This window comes from Biomphalaria glabrata, chromosome 13 (genome assembly GCF_947242115.1).
Source record: "Biomphalaria glabrata chromosome 13, xgBioGlab47.1, whole genome shotgun sequence".
Lineage (NCBI taxonomy): Eukaryota > Metazoa > Mollusca > Gastropoda > Planorbidae > Biomphalaria > Biomphalaria glabrata.
The window spans coordinates 25,097,331-25,114,417 of record NC_074723.1 but is presented as its reverse complement, the minus strand read 5'-3'; the positions used below and the strand labels follow the sequence as shown (position 1 = coordinate 25,114,417).

The following is a 17,087-nucleotide window of genomic DNA, read 5'->3' as shown; positions in this document are numbered from 1 at the left end:
GCCACTTTGTAGAAAACTCTGTTAGTAAATTAAACTTGTGATCTGGTAGTTTGTACAGCAAAATTAAAATCAGTTATCAGACCCGGTCACAAGATTACTTCTGTTTTGACGTCATCAATTTCTGAGCTCTCTTGTTCTCCCTTGTAATAACTGTAATTTATTTGTCAAGACTAAACTGAGAACAATGGATGAGTGAAGCTAGAAAAGTTTTGGTCTTTCTTAGCCAAAGTTTTGTGGACAAGTCATGTTTGTGTTACCCTGTGACAGCCCGCTGCCTTCTTGCGAGGCTATTGATCTTGTGCTTACAAACAAGTAAGCCACACAGAGCTGGTCACTAGTTAAGTTGAAGAGATTATATCAAGGAGCTAGTTCTGACTACTACACTGTAAAAGTCATGTCTTCCAGAATGTGCTAAATTTGGCGCCATGACTCAGTCCTACTAGAGTTATCGTACTTTCAGTTCTGAAGATAACAATAACTAACCTGATTCAATATTTGACGCTATTTCACGCTCGATAATTTCCCCTTGCTGTCAGTATCGATTCTGATTTACGAGTATCTCAAAATTACACAAAACTCAATCCATAAGTATCGATCTCATGTCATCGTCAGAATCGCCCACTAGGTAAGTAAATATAGCGTTAGAATATCGTCCATCTGTTGTTCACTATTGACTGGAGTACTAAGGGGAATTTACTCTCCAGTACCTCTGCTAAATTTCCCCCAAATCATTAAGTTCAACAGAACGTGAAAGAGGAAAGGTTGGGACAAAGTCTGGACTAAAGCCCATCAAGTCAATTTAAGGAGTAGATAAAGCTTTTAAACTCGGAAGAATGTTGTTTTTTTCCTTTAAGCCATTTAGTGATCAGCAGGTTGGGCCTTGAAACAGAGCAGTGATTTCAGAGCGGAGATTTCAGAGCGGAGATTTCAGATCGGAGATTTTAGAGCAGAGATTTCAGAGTAGAGGTTTCAGAGCAGAGATTTCATAACGGAGAGAAGAATATCGTACTTCAGAAATCTTCTGAATTGTATGTGTAGTTGCATTATTATTAGTGTTTAATTCCCTTTCTCTTTCCCCACCCCCTCTCTCTTCACTAGCGGATCCAAGGGAAGGCGACCGCCCCTCACTCTATCACCTCACACCCAAATGAAGGGGTGGCGAATATTAGTAGAGAAATCACATCAATACCGCCCCCGATCCATTGGAGTGCACGTTACTTTAGTTTACGTAATTTCACCTTTTTAGGAGGATGAATAATGAGCTGTAGATGTCAGGAGAATGCGTTTCTGCAGTGAAAAATGCAAGAAAACGCTTGGAGTCGGGGTTCTGCAGGGGATGCTTGCAGCACTTCCCCAGTCCCCCTAGCTGTCAAAAGAAGGGACACCAACGAGTCCAAATTTGAGAATCACTGGGTGTAAGTGCTTGGGTTTGGACCCCCCCCCCTCCTATCAAAGGCTCTGGAACCGCTAGTTTCGCTCTCTCATATGTTAGTGTGTGTGTATGTGACTGTTTGTGTGTGTGATTGTGTGTGTGTGTGTGTATCTACGACCATTGTCATTGAACCAAAATGATAGGAAAAGAAACTTGAAAGTAAACTTGGCAGAAATGTTGGATAGAAATTCATGCATGAATGTTTTTGGTGCATTGTATTTTTTTCTTCTTTTTTCTATAGTCAGTACAGCAATTATAATGATCAGCGATGTGTATGTCTGGACACTAATGACCTTTACAATCGAAGGACCATTTAGTATAGATTGTACTAAGAAATGTATACAAACAGATAGTATAAAGTTGCTGAAGTTTCTGGATGGTACAGCTCATTGTTCAGATCCTTGATGATCAGATTACACTAGAGAATATTCCTCTGATTTGATTGAGATTCATGTCAAAATCAAGTCTATTTGGCTAATCACATCATTCATGTTGTAGAATATCTTATTTAGCAACTAAAAACATAGTATCAAAAAGCTTTCAAATGTTTTAAACGAAAGAAGTTTCTATTTCCCACGACCTCAATAGCATTCCAATATTTCAACTAGTTTATACTTTATTCTAATAACTCACTCATCAGTGGATGTGAAATAAAAAAAAACAACTTACAAATTATTTTTTTTCAAAATATAATACCTTCATTATACAACTTAAAATAAAACAAATATTACAAAATTAATTGAGTTCAAACCGAGTATGAACCCCTTGATTCTGACCCCGTGAGCTGCGTGATTGTAAGACGTTACCACTTCGGTCAGCTGACAATGCACTTTTGTGATTATTTATTGGTATTTTGATTACATAGACATTTAGATCTAACACTGCTTCTGATTTAGAATTCTTACAATATAAACTAGATCTACTTGTAGATATAGTATCTGGGATGTAATTTAGATTCGATTTACGTGAAAAATAAAAGTAAAGCTTAGATAACCTTTAAATAAAGTTGAAGCAACTTTAAATGTACTCAGTTATATCGGTACACTACGGCTGACTACGCCATTTTTTAAAAAATATTAAATAATTTCAATGATAAGCCTTTAAATCTCGACTTAGAAGACAATGCGCAAAATTTCTTGAATCAACAATGCCCTTACATTAGGAAATTCCCGAACGCGATATTCTTTTCAAAAACGCGATAGTCCTTTCAAAACCGATGTTGGCTCTGGGTCTAAGTCTAGCACTCAAGCAAAATTTATATTTATTTATTTTTTACTTTGAAAAAATATACCGGTTAAACTGGAGTTTACCCCGTGCGGCCAACGAGCTAATAATTCTTTTCTCAGCCATATAGGCTACATCAACTGTTAAATTTCTAGGAAAATCGTTAGTGCCGATCTAGATCTAGCTTTGAAAACAGTGCCACACACAATAACAAAAGTAGATCTTGACTAGATCTAGAGATTACATATGGACTCTATATAGATATAGAATTAGGACACTTATCTAGGTCACTAGACTAGATCTAGAGATTACATATGGACTCTCTATATAGATCTAGAATCAGGACACAGATCTAGGTCACTAAACTAGATCTAGATCTATCTATTAAATTCCCAGTGCACAGAAGTAATATGATCTGATTATGTAGTCCGATGAAAATATGAAGTCACACAATGAAACAGGAAAACTTCCGTCTAAAAGATGTATAACGTAGATCCATGGGCGTAGCCGGGGGTGTGGGGTTTGGGGTTCAAACCCCCCCCCCCCCGAAATGAAAGGGGGGGGGGATCGGAATTTAGTGACTGATTTTTTGCTTTGATTTTGTTTATTTTAGGTGAGATTTTAATACTAAACCATCACTTGCCCCAGCACAACCATAGGGGTTTTGAGTTTTAAACCCCCTACCTGGGGTTTTTGCAGTTAACTCCTCTCTTCTATAAAAGAAAACAAAAAAAAAAACTGCAAACGAAAATCCCCTAATTTCAAGAGGACAGTTAAGGAAGATTTTAATTTTAAAACCCCCTCTAAAATTTACGATAAACCCCCTCTTCAATATAAAAAAAAGCTAATGACGCACTCAAAATGTTATGAGCGTAGCTTAATGGGTTTTGACTCAGTTTTGAGTTTAAACCCCACTTCAGTGGGGTTTGAAGGTAAAAAATACCTCTTTAATAATAAAAACAAAGCAAATTATACACTCAAAATGTTATGAGTGTAGTCAAAGGGGTTTTGAGTTTAAACTCCCCTCCAGTGGAGTTTGAAGCTAAAAAGTACCTCTTCAATATAAATAAAAGCTAATTACTCACTCTAAAATCTATGAGCGTAGCCAAAGGGGTTTTGAGTTTAAACCCCCAGCCAGGGGGGATTGAGGCTAAAAAGTACATCTTCAGTGTAAGAAAAAAAGCAAATTACGCACTCAAAATGCTATGAGCGTTGCCAACAGGGGTTTTGAGTTTAAACCCCCATTCAGAGGGGTTTGATGCTAAAAATACATCTTCAATATAGATTAAAAAAAAAGCAAATTACACACTTAAATTATACAATCGGGGGTTTTGAGTTTAAACCCCTCTTCTACAGATGGCTTTTTTTAAAGTTTAAAACCCCTCTAGATGGTTTTGAGTTTAAGATCCCCCTACAGAGCATTTTGAGGTGGAAAACCCACAACAAATGATTTTGACGATAAAACTTCTCTTTTCGATATAAAATCTAAAGCAAACTACAGTCACTTAATTCCAAGAGCGTATTCAAGAGAGGTTACACATTTTTACCAATGGCAGGGCTCCATTAATAAAGTGCAGTGAATAGTCATCTGCCAAAATTGAAAAACACTGAATGTGGCTCAACAAAGATGGCTAAGACAGATTTTAGGAGTAAGTTATAGAGATCGAGTCTAAATCAAGGAAATCCTATGCCGAACTGGGAGTCGACCCCTTAGTAAGATTGTGAGAGAGCGACGCATGAGGTTTGCGGGACATGTTCTCCGACAAAATGAATTACGCATAAGAAGAATTGCAATGATATCCTAGTACAACTTGACGCCACTCATTCATGGAGGTCCTCATGGCAGGTGGTAAGAGGCTTCAGACATTACCTAAGACAGATTTTTATGGAAACAGCTTGACGTCAAATGCTCCGAACAGCGCGGGAGGGTCTAAGTCGCTGAATGAACTCTTCATGTTGTCTGTTGTATTTATGTGTATGTTTCTGTTGTGCTGTCTTATATGAGAAACGAGTCCTTGTAATCACAACAAATTTCCGTAAGGATCAATAAAGCAGTCTTAGTCTTAGTCAGTAAGAATAGCACATTAGGTTTTTGAAATAAAACTTTTTAATAGCAGGAAATTGCACTGTAGATACCTCATAATATGCATTTTGTTGGCTTTCAATACCAGAAATAGTGCTTGGCGGCGGGGCTTCACCCCTCGCTGGGGGAGCTCCCAGCGCTCCCCCAGACCCCCTTGCTAGTAATTTTATGGAAACAGCTTGACGGCAAATGCGCCGAACGGTGCGAGAGGGTCTAAGTCAGTAAGAATAGCACATTAGGTTTTTGCAATAGAACTTTTTAATAGCAAGAAAATGCACTGTAGATACCTCAGAATATGCATTTTGTTGGCCTTCAATATCAGAAATAGTGCTTGGCGGCGGGGCTTCGCCCCGCGCTGGGGGAGCTCATAGCGTTCCCCCAGACCTCCTTGCTAGTAATGGCGTGGAATCTACAATTTTTCCACTAACTAATGAAAGAACATATTCTAGGGCACAATAAACATCTTCCGAAAGAATGAAGGGTCAAAATGTAATAAAGATTATGTCACACACACACATAAATACATATAAAAAAAAATTCGCGGGGGGGGGGGGGGGAGAAAAAAAATCCCCCCCCCCAAACCCCCCCCCCCCCCGAAAAAAAATCCTGGCTACGCCCATGCGTAGATCTAATAGATCCAATTGGGTTGGAAATCAAAACGTGTTCAGTGAACAATCGATCTGTTGACGTAGTAATCTATAATTAGATAGATCTACCTTTTGTCCAGGAGCAGTAAACACATTCTGCGCGCCGCTAACTCGGAAACGCTAATTTCTAATTTATTTCCATAATATTTTTTAATGCCGTTTTTTTTTCGATCGGCGAAATTCCAGGACATTCAAGGAGATATTTTCAAATTCCAGGAGATTTCCAGGACTTTTTGATTTTTTTGAAATTCCATGAGCTTTCCAGGACTTTTTGATTTTTTTGAAATTCCATGAGCTTTCCAGGACATCCTGGAATTTCAGGAGGCCGCGGAAACCCTGTCTAAGCAGCCGTTTTTGAGATAAGCTTTCCAGGCTCTTGAAGATTCCATGAAGTTCTGACTTGAATAGAGGTATTGTAAAAACAACAAGTAGAATGATATTTAGAATCTTACTTCTAAGATGCAGCAGACAAAAAGGGACAGCATCCAATGCTTTTTTTGTTTCACTTCTGATGAATGAATGCACCAAATAGTCTCTTCAATACAGACACCAATACAGCATTTACTGTCCAAAACAAAACTTGAATAGAAGACAAAGAAACAAGAGACAATGTCACATAACCACGTAGAACACATTTCGCCTTCATTAGTTACATGGCAAGAATGATTATTGCTTACTAGAAATCAAGACACTCATAGAGCCACTACTTAGTGGGAGGTAAAGAGATTGGATTTTTGGTTTTGTTTTGGGGTTTTCACTGAGAGACTCGTTTGAACGCTCTATCACCGTCTACATTTTGATGGGGTGACTCTTTCCAACTAGTGCTGGACTTTCAAACTAGTGCTTGAAACTAGTGCTTGACTTTCAAACTAATGTCATGTTTGCGTGTTGACTGTCTCGGGTTTTCTTTCAGAAAATTGTCTATTCATCTCTCTGTAGATGTGTATTGAAGGGAGAAAGTGAGTGCGGTCTAGTGTTAATGGAAGAGTTCTCTCTCTTGTTGGAAGCACCACCAAGTTGATCCCCAAGGTCAAGTATGTTGACACTGTAATTCACTTTGTCTCCACAAGCCGCGTGTCAAAGTTCAAACAATCACCACCATTGTTCAGTCTGACAATGAAGAAGGATTTTTTTTTTCACTTGAAACATCCGTTTACAAAATAACAAAACTTATGCCGGAGTTACCAGACCAGAATAAGAACGATAACTCTACTGATGTCTTTGCAAGAAGTAACAAAATTTATGTTGCATACAGAGACTATAGATCAGATGATGTGTTTGCTTATACTGGTGTAACCGATGAAAATATAAGAACAAACGCTCAGATTTTGTGTTTACAAAAGAAGAAAACTTATGCTAGAGTAAAGGAAAAATAACAAGAATGATAACTCTGATAAGTTTACATAGCAAAAGTTGTACTGGATGCTAACTCAGAGACAATGTTTTACTATCCTACCTTTATTGGTTTAAATGATTCGTCTTTCTATCCATTATTCCCAATATATTTTCTACTTTTAAAATATTTTCCTTCATCGAAACTCAAACACACATTCACACCAATACACACATACACACCAATACACACCAATACACACATACACACCAATACACACACACACCAATACACACACACACACCAATAGTAGTATTGAAACACATCACATAAGGTGATTGATGCACTCATTACAAACACATCATAAAGCGTGATCACAAAGAGAGTTTGTGTTATCACACTAACTCAGAGGCTGCCCTTATGGCCTATTTGCAAGAAATATTCAAGACATGATTATGTTATGATTGTCCAAAGTACTAAAATTTCAAATATTCATTTGACGTCACTTTTAACTTTTAACAAACTAACAACCAAACTAATAACCTTGTTTTGATCAAGAGATATTTAAACGTATTTGGCTAGACAACTATCGTAATTGTATAATATGTCAGAAGAGCGATTTTTGATAATCCTATGCTATTTTTGGTAACGGAAAGAAAATGAACAGGTATCGAACTTTTCGTCTGCCCTCTATCTCAGTTATCAATAGAGCGACTGGCGATTTCATGACATGGAACTAGAATCTAGAAGTAGATCTATCAAAAATTAACTTATGATTTAGCACTCTGATGATTTATAACTGATAAATCTAGAATCTAGATTTAGAATAATCTAGATTAACTATAGATTAGATTTACGTAACAATAAAGCCTAGATAATCTATAAAAAATACCAAAAAAAAAATAAAAAAATCAAGATCTACAATCTAAATTATTGCAATATATGTCAATTAATTAATTGTCAACAGATGTTTGTAGTGAATGTCATTCTTCTTTTATAACACTGAACAACCTATTGTCGATAGTTTTGTAAAATGTCTAATAGGATGGTTTGAAATGTCTAATAGGATGGTATGAAATGTCTAATAGGATGGTGTGACATGTCTAATAGGATGCTGTGAAATGTCTAATAGGATGGTTTGAAATGTCTAATTGGGTGGTGTGAAAAGTCTAATAGGATGGTGTGAAATGTCTAATAGGGTGGTGTGAAAAGTCTAATATGGTGGTGTGACATGTCTAATAGGATGGTGTGAAGTGTCTAATAGGATGGTGTGAAATATCTAATAGGTTGGTGTGAAATGTCTAATAGGTTGGTTTGAAATGTCTAATAGGATGGTTTGAAATGTCTAATAGGTTGGTTTGAAATGTCTAATAGGATGGTTTGAAATGTCTAATAGGATGGTTTGAAATGTCTAATAGGATGGTTTAAAATGTTTAATAGGATGGTGTGAAGTGTCTAATAGGATGGTGTGAAATGTCTAATAGGATGGTGTGAAATGTCTAATAGGATGGTTTGAAATGTCTAATTGGGTGGTGTGAAAAGTCTTATATGGTGGTGTGACATGTCTAATAGGATGGTGTGAAGTGTCTAATAGGATGGTGTGAAATATCTAATAGGTTGGTTTGAAATGTCTAATAAGTTGGTTTGAAATGTCTAATAGGATGGATTGAAATGTCTAATAGGATGGTGTGAAATGTCTAATAGGATGGTTTGAAATGTCTAATTGGGTGGTGTGAAAAGTCAAATTGGGTGGTGTGAAATGTCTAATAGGATGGTGTGAAGTGTCTAATAGGATGGTTTGAAATGTCTAATAGGATGGTTTAAAATGTCTAATAGGATGGTTTGAAATGTCTAATAGGATGGTTTGAAATGTCTAATAGGGTGGTGTGAAAAGTCAAATTGGGTGATATGAAATGTCTAATAGGATGGTGTGAAGTGTCTAATAGGATGGTGTGAAATGTCTAATAGGATGGTGTGAAGTGTCTAATAGGATGGTGTGAAATGTCTAATAGGATGGTTTGAAATGTCTAATAGGATGGTGTGAAATGTCTAATAGGATGGTGTGAAATGTCTAATAGGATGGTTTGAAATGTCTAATAGGATGGTTTGAAATGTCTAATAGGATGGTTTGAAATGTCTAATATGATGGTATGTATGCTCATTATTATCTAACATTAACAAATATTATATGATGTTTCCCACTAGGTCAATGTGACATTGAAACAATTTGAAAGGAAGTTGTCGTTTTAATTTTTTTTACCAGAATTTCAGTTAACAGCACAGACACATACACAGACACAGACACATACACAGACACATACATCTAAAGCAACACACGACCTCAAGAAAAAAAGAAGGAGGTCTAGAACCATTCGAAAGAATTCTTAAGAAACTTTATCGATAGCAGAATTAGGATTATATTTTACCAGGCTTGTGTTTTTTTTTTCCAGATAGAACTCTTTGTAGCCTGACTGTTAGCAAGAGCTGTGTGTAGCCTAACGTAGCTAGAACTGTGTTTAGCCTGACTGTTAGCTAGAACTGTGTTTAGCCTGACTGTTAGATAGAGCTGTGTGTAGCCTGACTGTTAGATAGAGCTGTGTGTAGACTGACTGTTAGCTAGAACTGTGTGTAGCCTGACTTTTAGCTAGAGCTGTGTGTAGCCTGACTGTTAGATAGAGCTGTGTGTAGCCTGACTGTTAGATAGAGCTGTGTGTAGCCTGACTGTTAGCTAGAGCTGTGTTTAGCCTGACTGTTAGATAGAGCTGTGTGTAGCCTGACTGTTAGATAGAGCTGTGTGTAGCCTGACTGTTAGCTAGAACTGTGTGTAGCCTGACTTTTAGTTAGAACTGTGTGTAGCCTGTTAGCTAGAACTGTGTGTAGCCTGTTAGCTAGAACTGTGTGTAGCCTGTTAGCTAGGGCTGTGTGTAGCCTGTTAGCTAGAACTGTGTGTAGCCTGTTAGCTAGAACCGTGTGTAGCCTGTTAGCTAGAACTGTGTGTAGCCTGTTAGCTAGAACCGTGTGTAGCCTGTTAGCTAGAACTGTGTGTAGCCTGTTAGCTAGAACTGTGTGTAGCCTGTTAGCTAGAGCTGTGTGTAGCCTGTTAGCTAGAACTGTGTGTAGCCTGTTAGCTAGAACTGTGTGTAGCCTGTTAGCTAGAACTGTGTGTAGACTGTTAGCTAGAACTGTGTGTAGACTGTTAGCTAGAACTGTGTGTAGCCTGTTAGCTAGAACTGTGTGTAGCCTGTTAGCTAGAGCTGTGTGTAGCCTGTTAGCTAGAACTGTGTGTAGCCTGTTAGCTAGAACTGTGTGTAGCCTGTTAGCTAGAGCTGTGTGTAGCCTGTTAGCTAGAACTGTGTGTAGCCTGTTAGCTAGAGCTGTGTGTAGCCTGTTAGCTAGAACTGTGTGTAGCCTGTTAGCTAGAACTGTGTGTAGACTGTTAGCTAGAACTGTGTGTAGCCTGTTAGCTAGAACTGTGTGTAGCCTGTTAGCTAGAACTGTGTGTAGCCTGTTAGCTAGAGCTGTGTGTAGCCTGTTAGCTAGAACTGTGTGTAGCCTGTTAGCTAGAACTGTGTGTAGACTGTTAGCTAGAGCTGTGTGTAGCCTGTTAGCTAGAACTGTGTGTAGACTGTTAGCTAGAGCTGTGTGTGGCCTGTTAGCTAGAACTGTGTGTAGCCTGTTAGCTAGAACTGTGTGTGGCCTGTTAGCTAGAGCTGTGTGTAGCCTGTTAGCTAGAACTCTGTGTAGCCTGTTAGCTTGAGCTGTGTGTAGCCTGTTAGCTAGAACTGTGTGTAGCCTGTTAGCTAGAACTGTGTGTAGACTGTTAGCTAGAACTGTGTGTAGCCTGTTAGCTAGAACCAAGCATGTAACAATATAAAGAACGAAAATGCTTTGGGGAAAATGAAATAAAATTTAAAAAAAAACGTGTTGAAATATTTCACACAAAGTTGATGCCGTCACAGACCTGATGAATTTCTGGCCAGATTGTTGCATTGCCAGGATTGAATTCAAGCATTCAGAATAAATAATAGATAAAAAGGAAAAAAAAAAAACTATTTTTAAGGATTCTGTTTCATCATTAATTTTTTTTGCATGTTTGTTAGCAGGAAATGGTAGCACCACTAAAGCTGAATAGAATGAGAATAATGAATTCTTAAAAAATGCCTTATTAAACGCATATATTTAATGGTTTTATATCTATTTGGCTGTTTTTATTGAGTGTTTTATAATACAACTAGTCGAACGGCGGCGTAACATACGACGCTATTTTGCAGGGCCAGCCTTAGGCCACTGCAACCTATGCGACCGCAGTGGGCCCCGCACTTTCATAGGACTTTAGGATCCGCGCTAATTCAAGGTGTATAAATTATTAAATTAAACCATTTTATAACTTAAAACAGATTTCCCGTGCCCTCCTGTCGATTTACCAGAAGCTCCTGGAAATCTCAAGAAATTGCAAAATATACGAAAAAGTCCTTAAAATATACGGAAATATATATACACAAAAATTGTCATTCAATATGGAAAACGCCAATCCTACGCGCGATAAATAAAAACGGCATTATGCATTAGCCGTATTTGTGTAATCTGGTAAAAGAAGTTTCTCGCGCCTCAAACTAATGAAGAATTACTTGAGGTCAAAAATTCTCAAAGATAGATTGAAACTTTTGGTAATTCATGCTATTGAGCGTGATCTATGTAGGAAACAGAATTATTATGATATACTGTATGACTGCTACACGCAAGGCTCGTAAAGTATTTCTGTACGTAGTAAAGAATGAATAAAATGCATAGACAAATTTATTTTCTAATCCAAACTCTTAAATTTCACTTATTATCCGCTTCCTTACCCAAACTTGTCTCTGCGAAATTCGTTTTGCATAGGGCCCCACAATGGTTAAGTCCGGCCCTTCTATTTAGTGACGGGTGAATATACATAGTAGATTACTTGTTCTCTTTCCATGACTTCTTGATCACAACGGTTAAGTCCTTCGCTGCTATGTAAAATGTTTTACATATTTGGGATTTTCCTTCAGAGTTGAAGATAGTTTACTTCCTAGTTCAAACCTCCCGCAGGACGAAGGGGGATGGGAGCGTGCAGGGTTTGATAAATTCAAACGACAGTCCAGCGCGCAAACCGCACGACCAGGCAGCCATCCGTAGTGACGGGTGAATATTACTTGTTCTCCCCCTCTTGTTTTTCGTGGGATAACTCTATCCGCGGAAATAAAAGAGGGATCTTTCCTTTACTTCTTCTTCTTCTCGTCCAAATTCAATATTTTCAGAAAGAATATCAGAATGAAATTCTATTAAAGGCAAATGAAAGAGAAGAATGGAGAAAGAAGGTTGACCGATCTTATGTGGTGCCCCAACGGTCCAGCAGACCACGAAAATGAAGATGAAGTTAGATGTGAACATGGCTTAACTGATGTCATATAATGATTATCTTATTGATTTAATTGTTTTGTAAAGGCTCAATCTCTTTTTCAAAGCCTGAAGAAAAAAAAAGTTTAATGAAGTATTCAGTGTGTATTATGCCTCGCTGTTGTTACGCAATAATATGATAAACTACTTATTAATTGTTGTTTTAAATTATTTTCCACTTATATGCATATTAAATAGATATTTTTTTCTTTAAAAAAAAAGTAAACATTTTTTTTTTGTAAATGTAATAGTTAGTTGTTAGAACTTAGAAATACATTTGTAAAAAAGATTGTTTAATGTCTAGAAATCTAAAACCATTTCCATTAATATTTGTTACTATTAATAGTGAATAGTTGTAAAAATGGTGTATTTTTTATGAAAAAACTATTTGCATAGTTGTTTTTAAAAATTATTTTTTTCGATTTCAGAAAAGAAAAAAAGTAGCATCAGAACTTTGAAAAGTCTATAATGTCATGATTTCGGATTTTCAATATCTTTTCTAGTTTACGAGATCTAAACGGGACGGACGGGCGGACGGATGGACTGACTGACGGACGGACAGACAGACCACACAAAACTAATAGCATTTATTTCCCTTTCGGGGGCCGCTTATAATGCTTTTATCGAAAAAAGTGCTTTTATTTAAAGTAGTGTTTTTATAAAAATTAGTACTTTTAATTCAAGTAGTGCTTTTATTGAAAGTATTGTTTTTAATTGCAGTGGACTTTTATTGACGGCAGCGTTTTATGAAAAGTAGTGTTTTTATTGATATTAATGCTTTTATTTAAATGTGTGCTTTCTTTAAATTAGTAATTTAATTTAAATTTTGTTTCTTAAAAGTAACAGTGGCTTCAGTAGCCTGCGAATTCCTGAGACTGATATAGACTGATTGATATAGTCCGATTGATATAGACTGTCTGATATAGACTGATTGATATAGGCCGATTAATATAGTCTGATATAGACGGTTATTATTTAAATAATCACTCAGTTCCAACGGGTGTAAAAATACTGAAAGGTTATATCTGAAGAATGTGATTAATGACCACCTCAAGTACTGGTCACTCAAAGTAATTGTCCAGTTCACTGGCCGATCAACGGAACTGGTTGTATCAGTCTATACAGATTTCTTTCTCTACTGGCTACAGAGGAATTGATCTTGTCCGGAAACGTTTGACCCAGGCCTATACCAGGGCCTGACACGGGATAGTACACGTTCTACATTCTAGCTTGACCGTCTACTTGGAGGATGATGGACTGGGTCATTTTAGACTGACCAGTTGTACTGGGGAAGTGGACATATTCACATGTTTTATGAGGTGGGGTCGGAGATGGGAAGTGGCTTTGCAATGATCCTTAACGATCGATGTTATATGTATATGTATATGTATTAACACGTGAGTTTAGGGAAACTTGATCGATGTTATGTATAGAGTCAATGTATTAACACATGAGTTTAGGAAAACTTAATCGTTGTTATGTATAGAGTCAATGTATTAACACATGAGTTTAGGGAAACTTAATCGTTGTTATGTATAGCGTCAATGTATTAACACATGAGTTTAGGGAAACTTAATCGTTGTTATGTATAGAGTCAATGTATTAACACATGAGTTTAGGAAAACGTGCTAGTTAGTTTCGTTGGATGAGCTGTACACTGCATTCAATCTCTTCATTATGGATGGCTCAATCCACGCCTACACTTTCACGTTTGCTACACCTGTTTAAAGATTAATTTCTCAGCCTTAAATGTTCCATTATATTACACTAAACTATTGCACAATAACAGAGTGGTAATGTTTCCGAATCGAGGGGTGACGGATCCCGGGTTCGAATCCTGGTAAAGACTGGGATATGTAATCTCTAAGATCCCCAGGGCGTCCTTGAGTCCACCCAGCTCTAATACCTGACAATAGTTGTGCGGTTTGTCGTTGTGCTGGCCACATGACACACTCGTTAACCGTGGACCACAAAAACAGATGACTTTCACATCATATGCACTATAAATCGCAAGCCTGAAAGGGGAACTTTACTTTTTTAAAATACACTGAAAAATACCACGATTGTTCTTATACAGATGTGTAGCAGATTTGTTGTTCAAGAGAGATGTAGGCTAGGAACCCGACTTCAATGAGAGTTGAATATAAAGTGTTTGTATTTCATCATTTCAATGTATAAACAATAAATTGTTCTTAGTTTTTAGTTATAACGTTGGTATTTAATGGACTAGAACAAGTTGTTCTGAATAGCTTTTGAAAGGAAGTAATGTTTATAACAAAATGTTTAATTTCTATACAATATAATACATATTAGTCTGGTGTACCAAAAAAAGCGCTGTAAGTAAAAACCTATAAAAATAAAGCGTGTTTTCAAATGTTTCCTATAAACATCAAAGTTCATGTTCTCTTACTTTTGATGTTTCCAACTGTTCAGGATAAAAAAGTTCCATCCTCAAAATCTCCCAGCATAAAATGACAAGGTTGTCTGTTGTCATCTTTCTGTGTTAAATGACACAGCCAACTTGTCATTAACTTGGAAATAAAACTCCCTGAATGACAAGCCGATGCCGCGTCAAGTTTTAATTTTCTCTCTTTAAAGAAACAGGAAGTAGCCATTAAGGGTAACCTGCGGGTCATCTTGTCCGCCTCCAGTCGCCCTACTGACTAGTTCTAAGACTTTTGGTCAATAGTTAATCCAGTTAAGTAACCAGTAGTTTATTGACCACAGTGACTGGTCTTTAATAACGACTCTTGTCAAATCGTCTCGCTCGTAAGACATTTTTACGAACTATTTCTTTTTCTCCAGGGAAAGAAATCCGATAGTTCTGTATAATATTTCTGAATGCTATTTGTCTGAATGCTAATCTGTAACCAATGTAGGCACATTTAACTATATAATATAGAGTAACCCAATTGTTTGTCTATCCATTCATCTGTTTATCCTTCATCGGTCCACACATCTATGTATGTATGTATGTATGTATGTATGTATGTATGTATGTATGTATGTATGTAGGTATCTATCTATCTATCTATCTATCTATCTATCTATCTATCTATCTATCTATCTATCTATCTATCTATCTACCTCTAAATATGTATTCATCTTCATCATATTTATATAACAATTAACTGTATTCTGTATGAAATGTTTTTAATCCTACTTCCTTGTACATGACAGATCAAAGTGACTTGCTATCAGCTTACAAATGGCAGATGCTATGATAAGATGGCAGCGAACTGAGAGCATGGCCTCAAAGAGTAAGGTCACGTTTGTGGGGTGACATATTCAGGTGAAGGAGACGTTAGAGTACAGATAGCAGACTTCGTCAGATAGCAGACATCCTCAGATAGCAGACTTCCTCAGATAGCAGACATCCTCAGATAGCAGACATCCTCAGAAAGCAGACATCCACAGATAGCAGACATCCACAGATAGCAGACATCCACAGATAGCAGACATCCACAGATAGCAGACATCCACAGATAGCAGACATCCACAGATAGCAGACATCCACAGATAGCAGACATCCACAGATAGCAGAAATTCTCAGATAGCAGACATCCACAGATAGCAGACATCCACAGATAGCAGACATCCACAGATAGCAGACATCCTCAGATAGCAGACATCCACAAATAGCAGACATCCACAGATAGCAGACATCCACAGATAGCAGATATTCTCAGATAACAGATATCCACAGATAGCAGACATCCACAGATAGCAGATATTCTCAGATAACAGATATCTACAAGCTAAAGAGCAGTGGTTCCCAATTCGTGCGTGTTTCTTACCCATTTTAAAGAGACTAAGGGAACTGGGCTCCCTGTACAAATACTTAAAGAAATATTTAAAAAAACAACACTTTTCTTTTAGTTTAATATTTTTAAGAAGTCAATAATTCATGAAATAGAAAAAAAAATTCTTTACTAAAGACTAAATGTACTTTAATTTGAAAAGTGTTTAAAATAAAAAGAAGTTTGAAACATTTCTTGCACCCACTCAGAGGACATCAAAGAATCAATGAGACAGTGTAGAGAACACCAAAGTTTCTATAAAAAGAGATCACAATTTTAAATACAGATACCAGCTACTTGTAACCCGTGTTTCACTAAGTTAATAAAGATTTTTCAAACATTATTTTGATCATTTGATCGTGCATAGGAAATGCTTCAATTGTAAAGCGCCTCCCCCATCCACCTACACACCCACCCATTCTCACAGTTTTGGTCCGTACATTTGAAACTATTTGTGTTTCGTTCCTTTCATGAAACACTTTCATCATCACCTCTTATGTACGTACAATGTTCTACTTTTTAAACAACTTAATCATCACCTCTTATGTACGTACAATGTTTAACTCTAAAACAACTTAATCATCACCTCTTATGTACGTACAATGTTCAACTTTTTAAACAACTTAATCATCACCTCTTATGTACGTACAATGTTTAACTCTAAAACAACTTAATCATCACCTCTTATGTACGTACAATGTTTAACTCTAAAACAACTTAATCATCACCTCTTATGTACGTACAATGTTCAACTTTTTAAACAACTTAATCATCACCTCTTATGTACGTACAATGTTTAACTCTAAAACAACTTAATCATCACCTCTTATGTACGTACAATGTTTAACTCTAAAACAACTTAATCATCACCTCTTATGTACGTACAATGTTTAACTCTAAAACAACTTAATCATCACCTCTTATGTACGTACAATGTTTAACTCTAAAACAACTTAATCATCACCTCTTATGTACGTACAATGTTTAACTCTAAAACAACTTAATCATCACCTCTTATGTACGTACAATGTTTAACTCTAAAACAACTTAATCATCACCTCTTATGTACGTACAATGTTTAACTCTAAAACAACTTAATCATCACCTCTTATGTACGTACAATGTTTAACTCTAAAACAACTTAATC

The 17,087-nt window shown here is 36.8% G+C and overlaps 1 protein-coding gene across 2 annotated transcripts in view; it reads right to left on the bottom strand.

The window, feature by feature from the left end:
* Positions 1–17,087, bottom strand: part of LOC106067806 (cationic amino acid transporter 3-like) — a 112,846-nt gene that overhangs the window by 71,075 nt on the left and 24,684 nt on the right. Inside the window, exon 2 of one of the 2 annotated variants that reach the window (XM_056008982.1) lies at positions 5,839–5,965. The exons of the other annotated variant lie outside the window; for it this stretch is intronic. The gene's annotated coding sequence lies outside the window, so the exon portion shown is untranslated. The remainder of the gene's footprint in view (positions 1–5,838; positions 5,966–17,087) is intronic. 2 annotated transcript variants of the gene reach the window in all.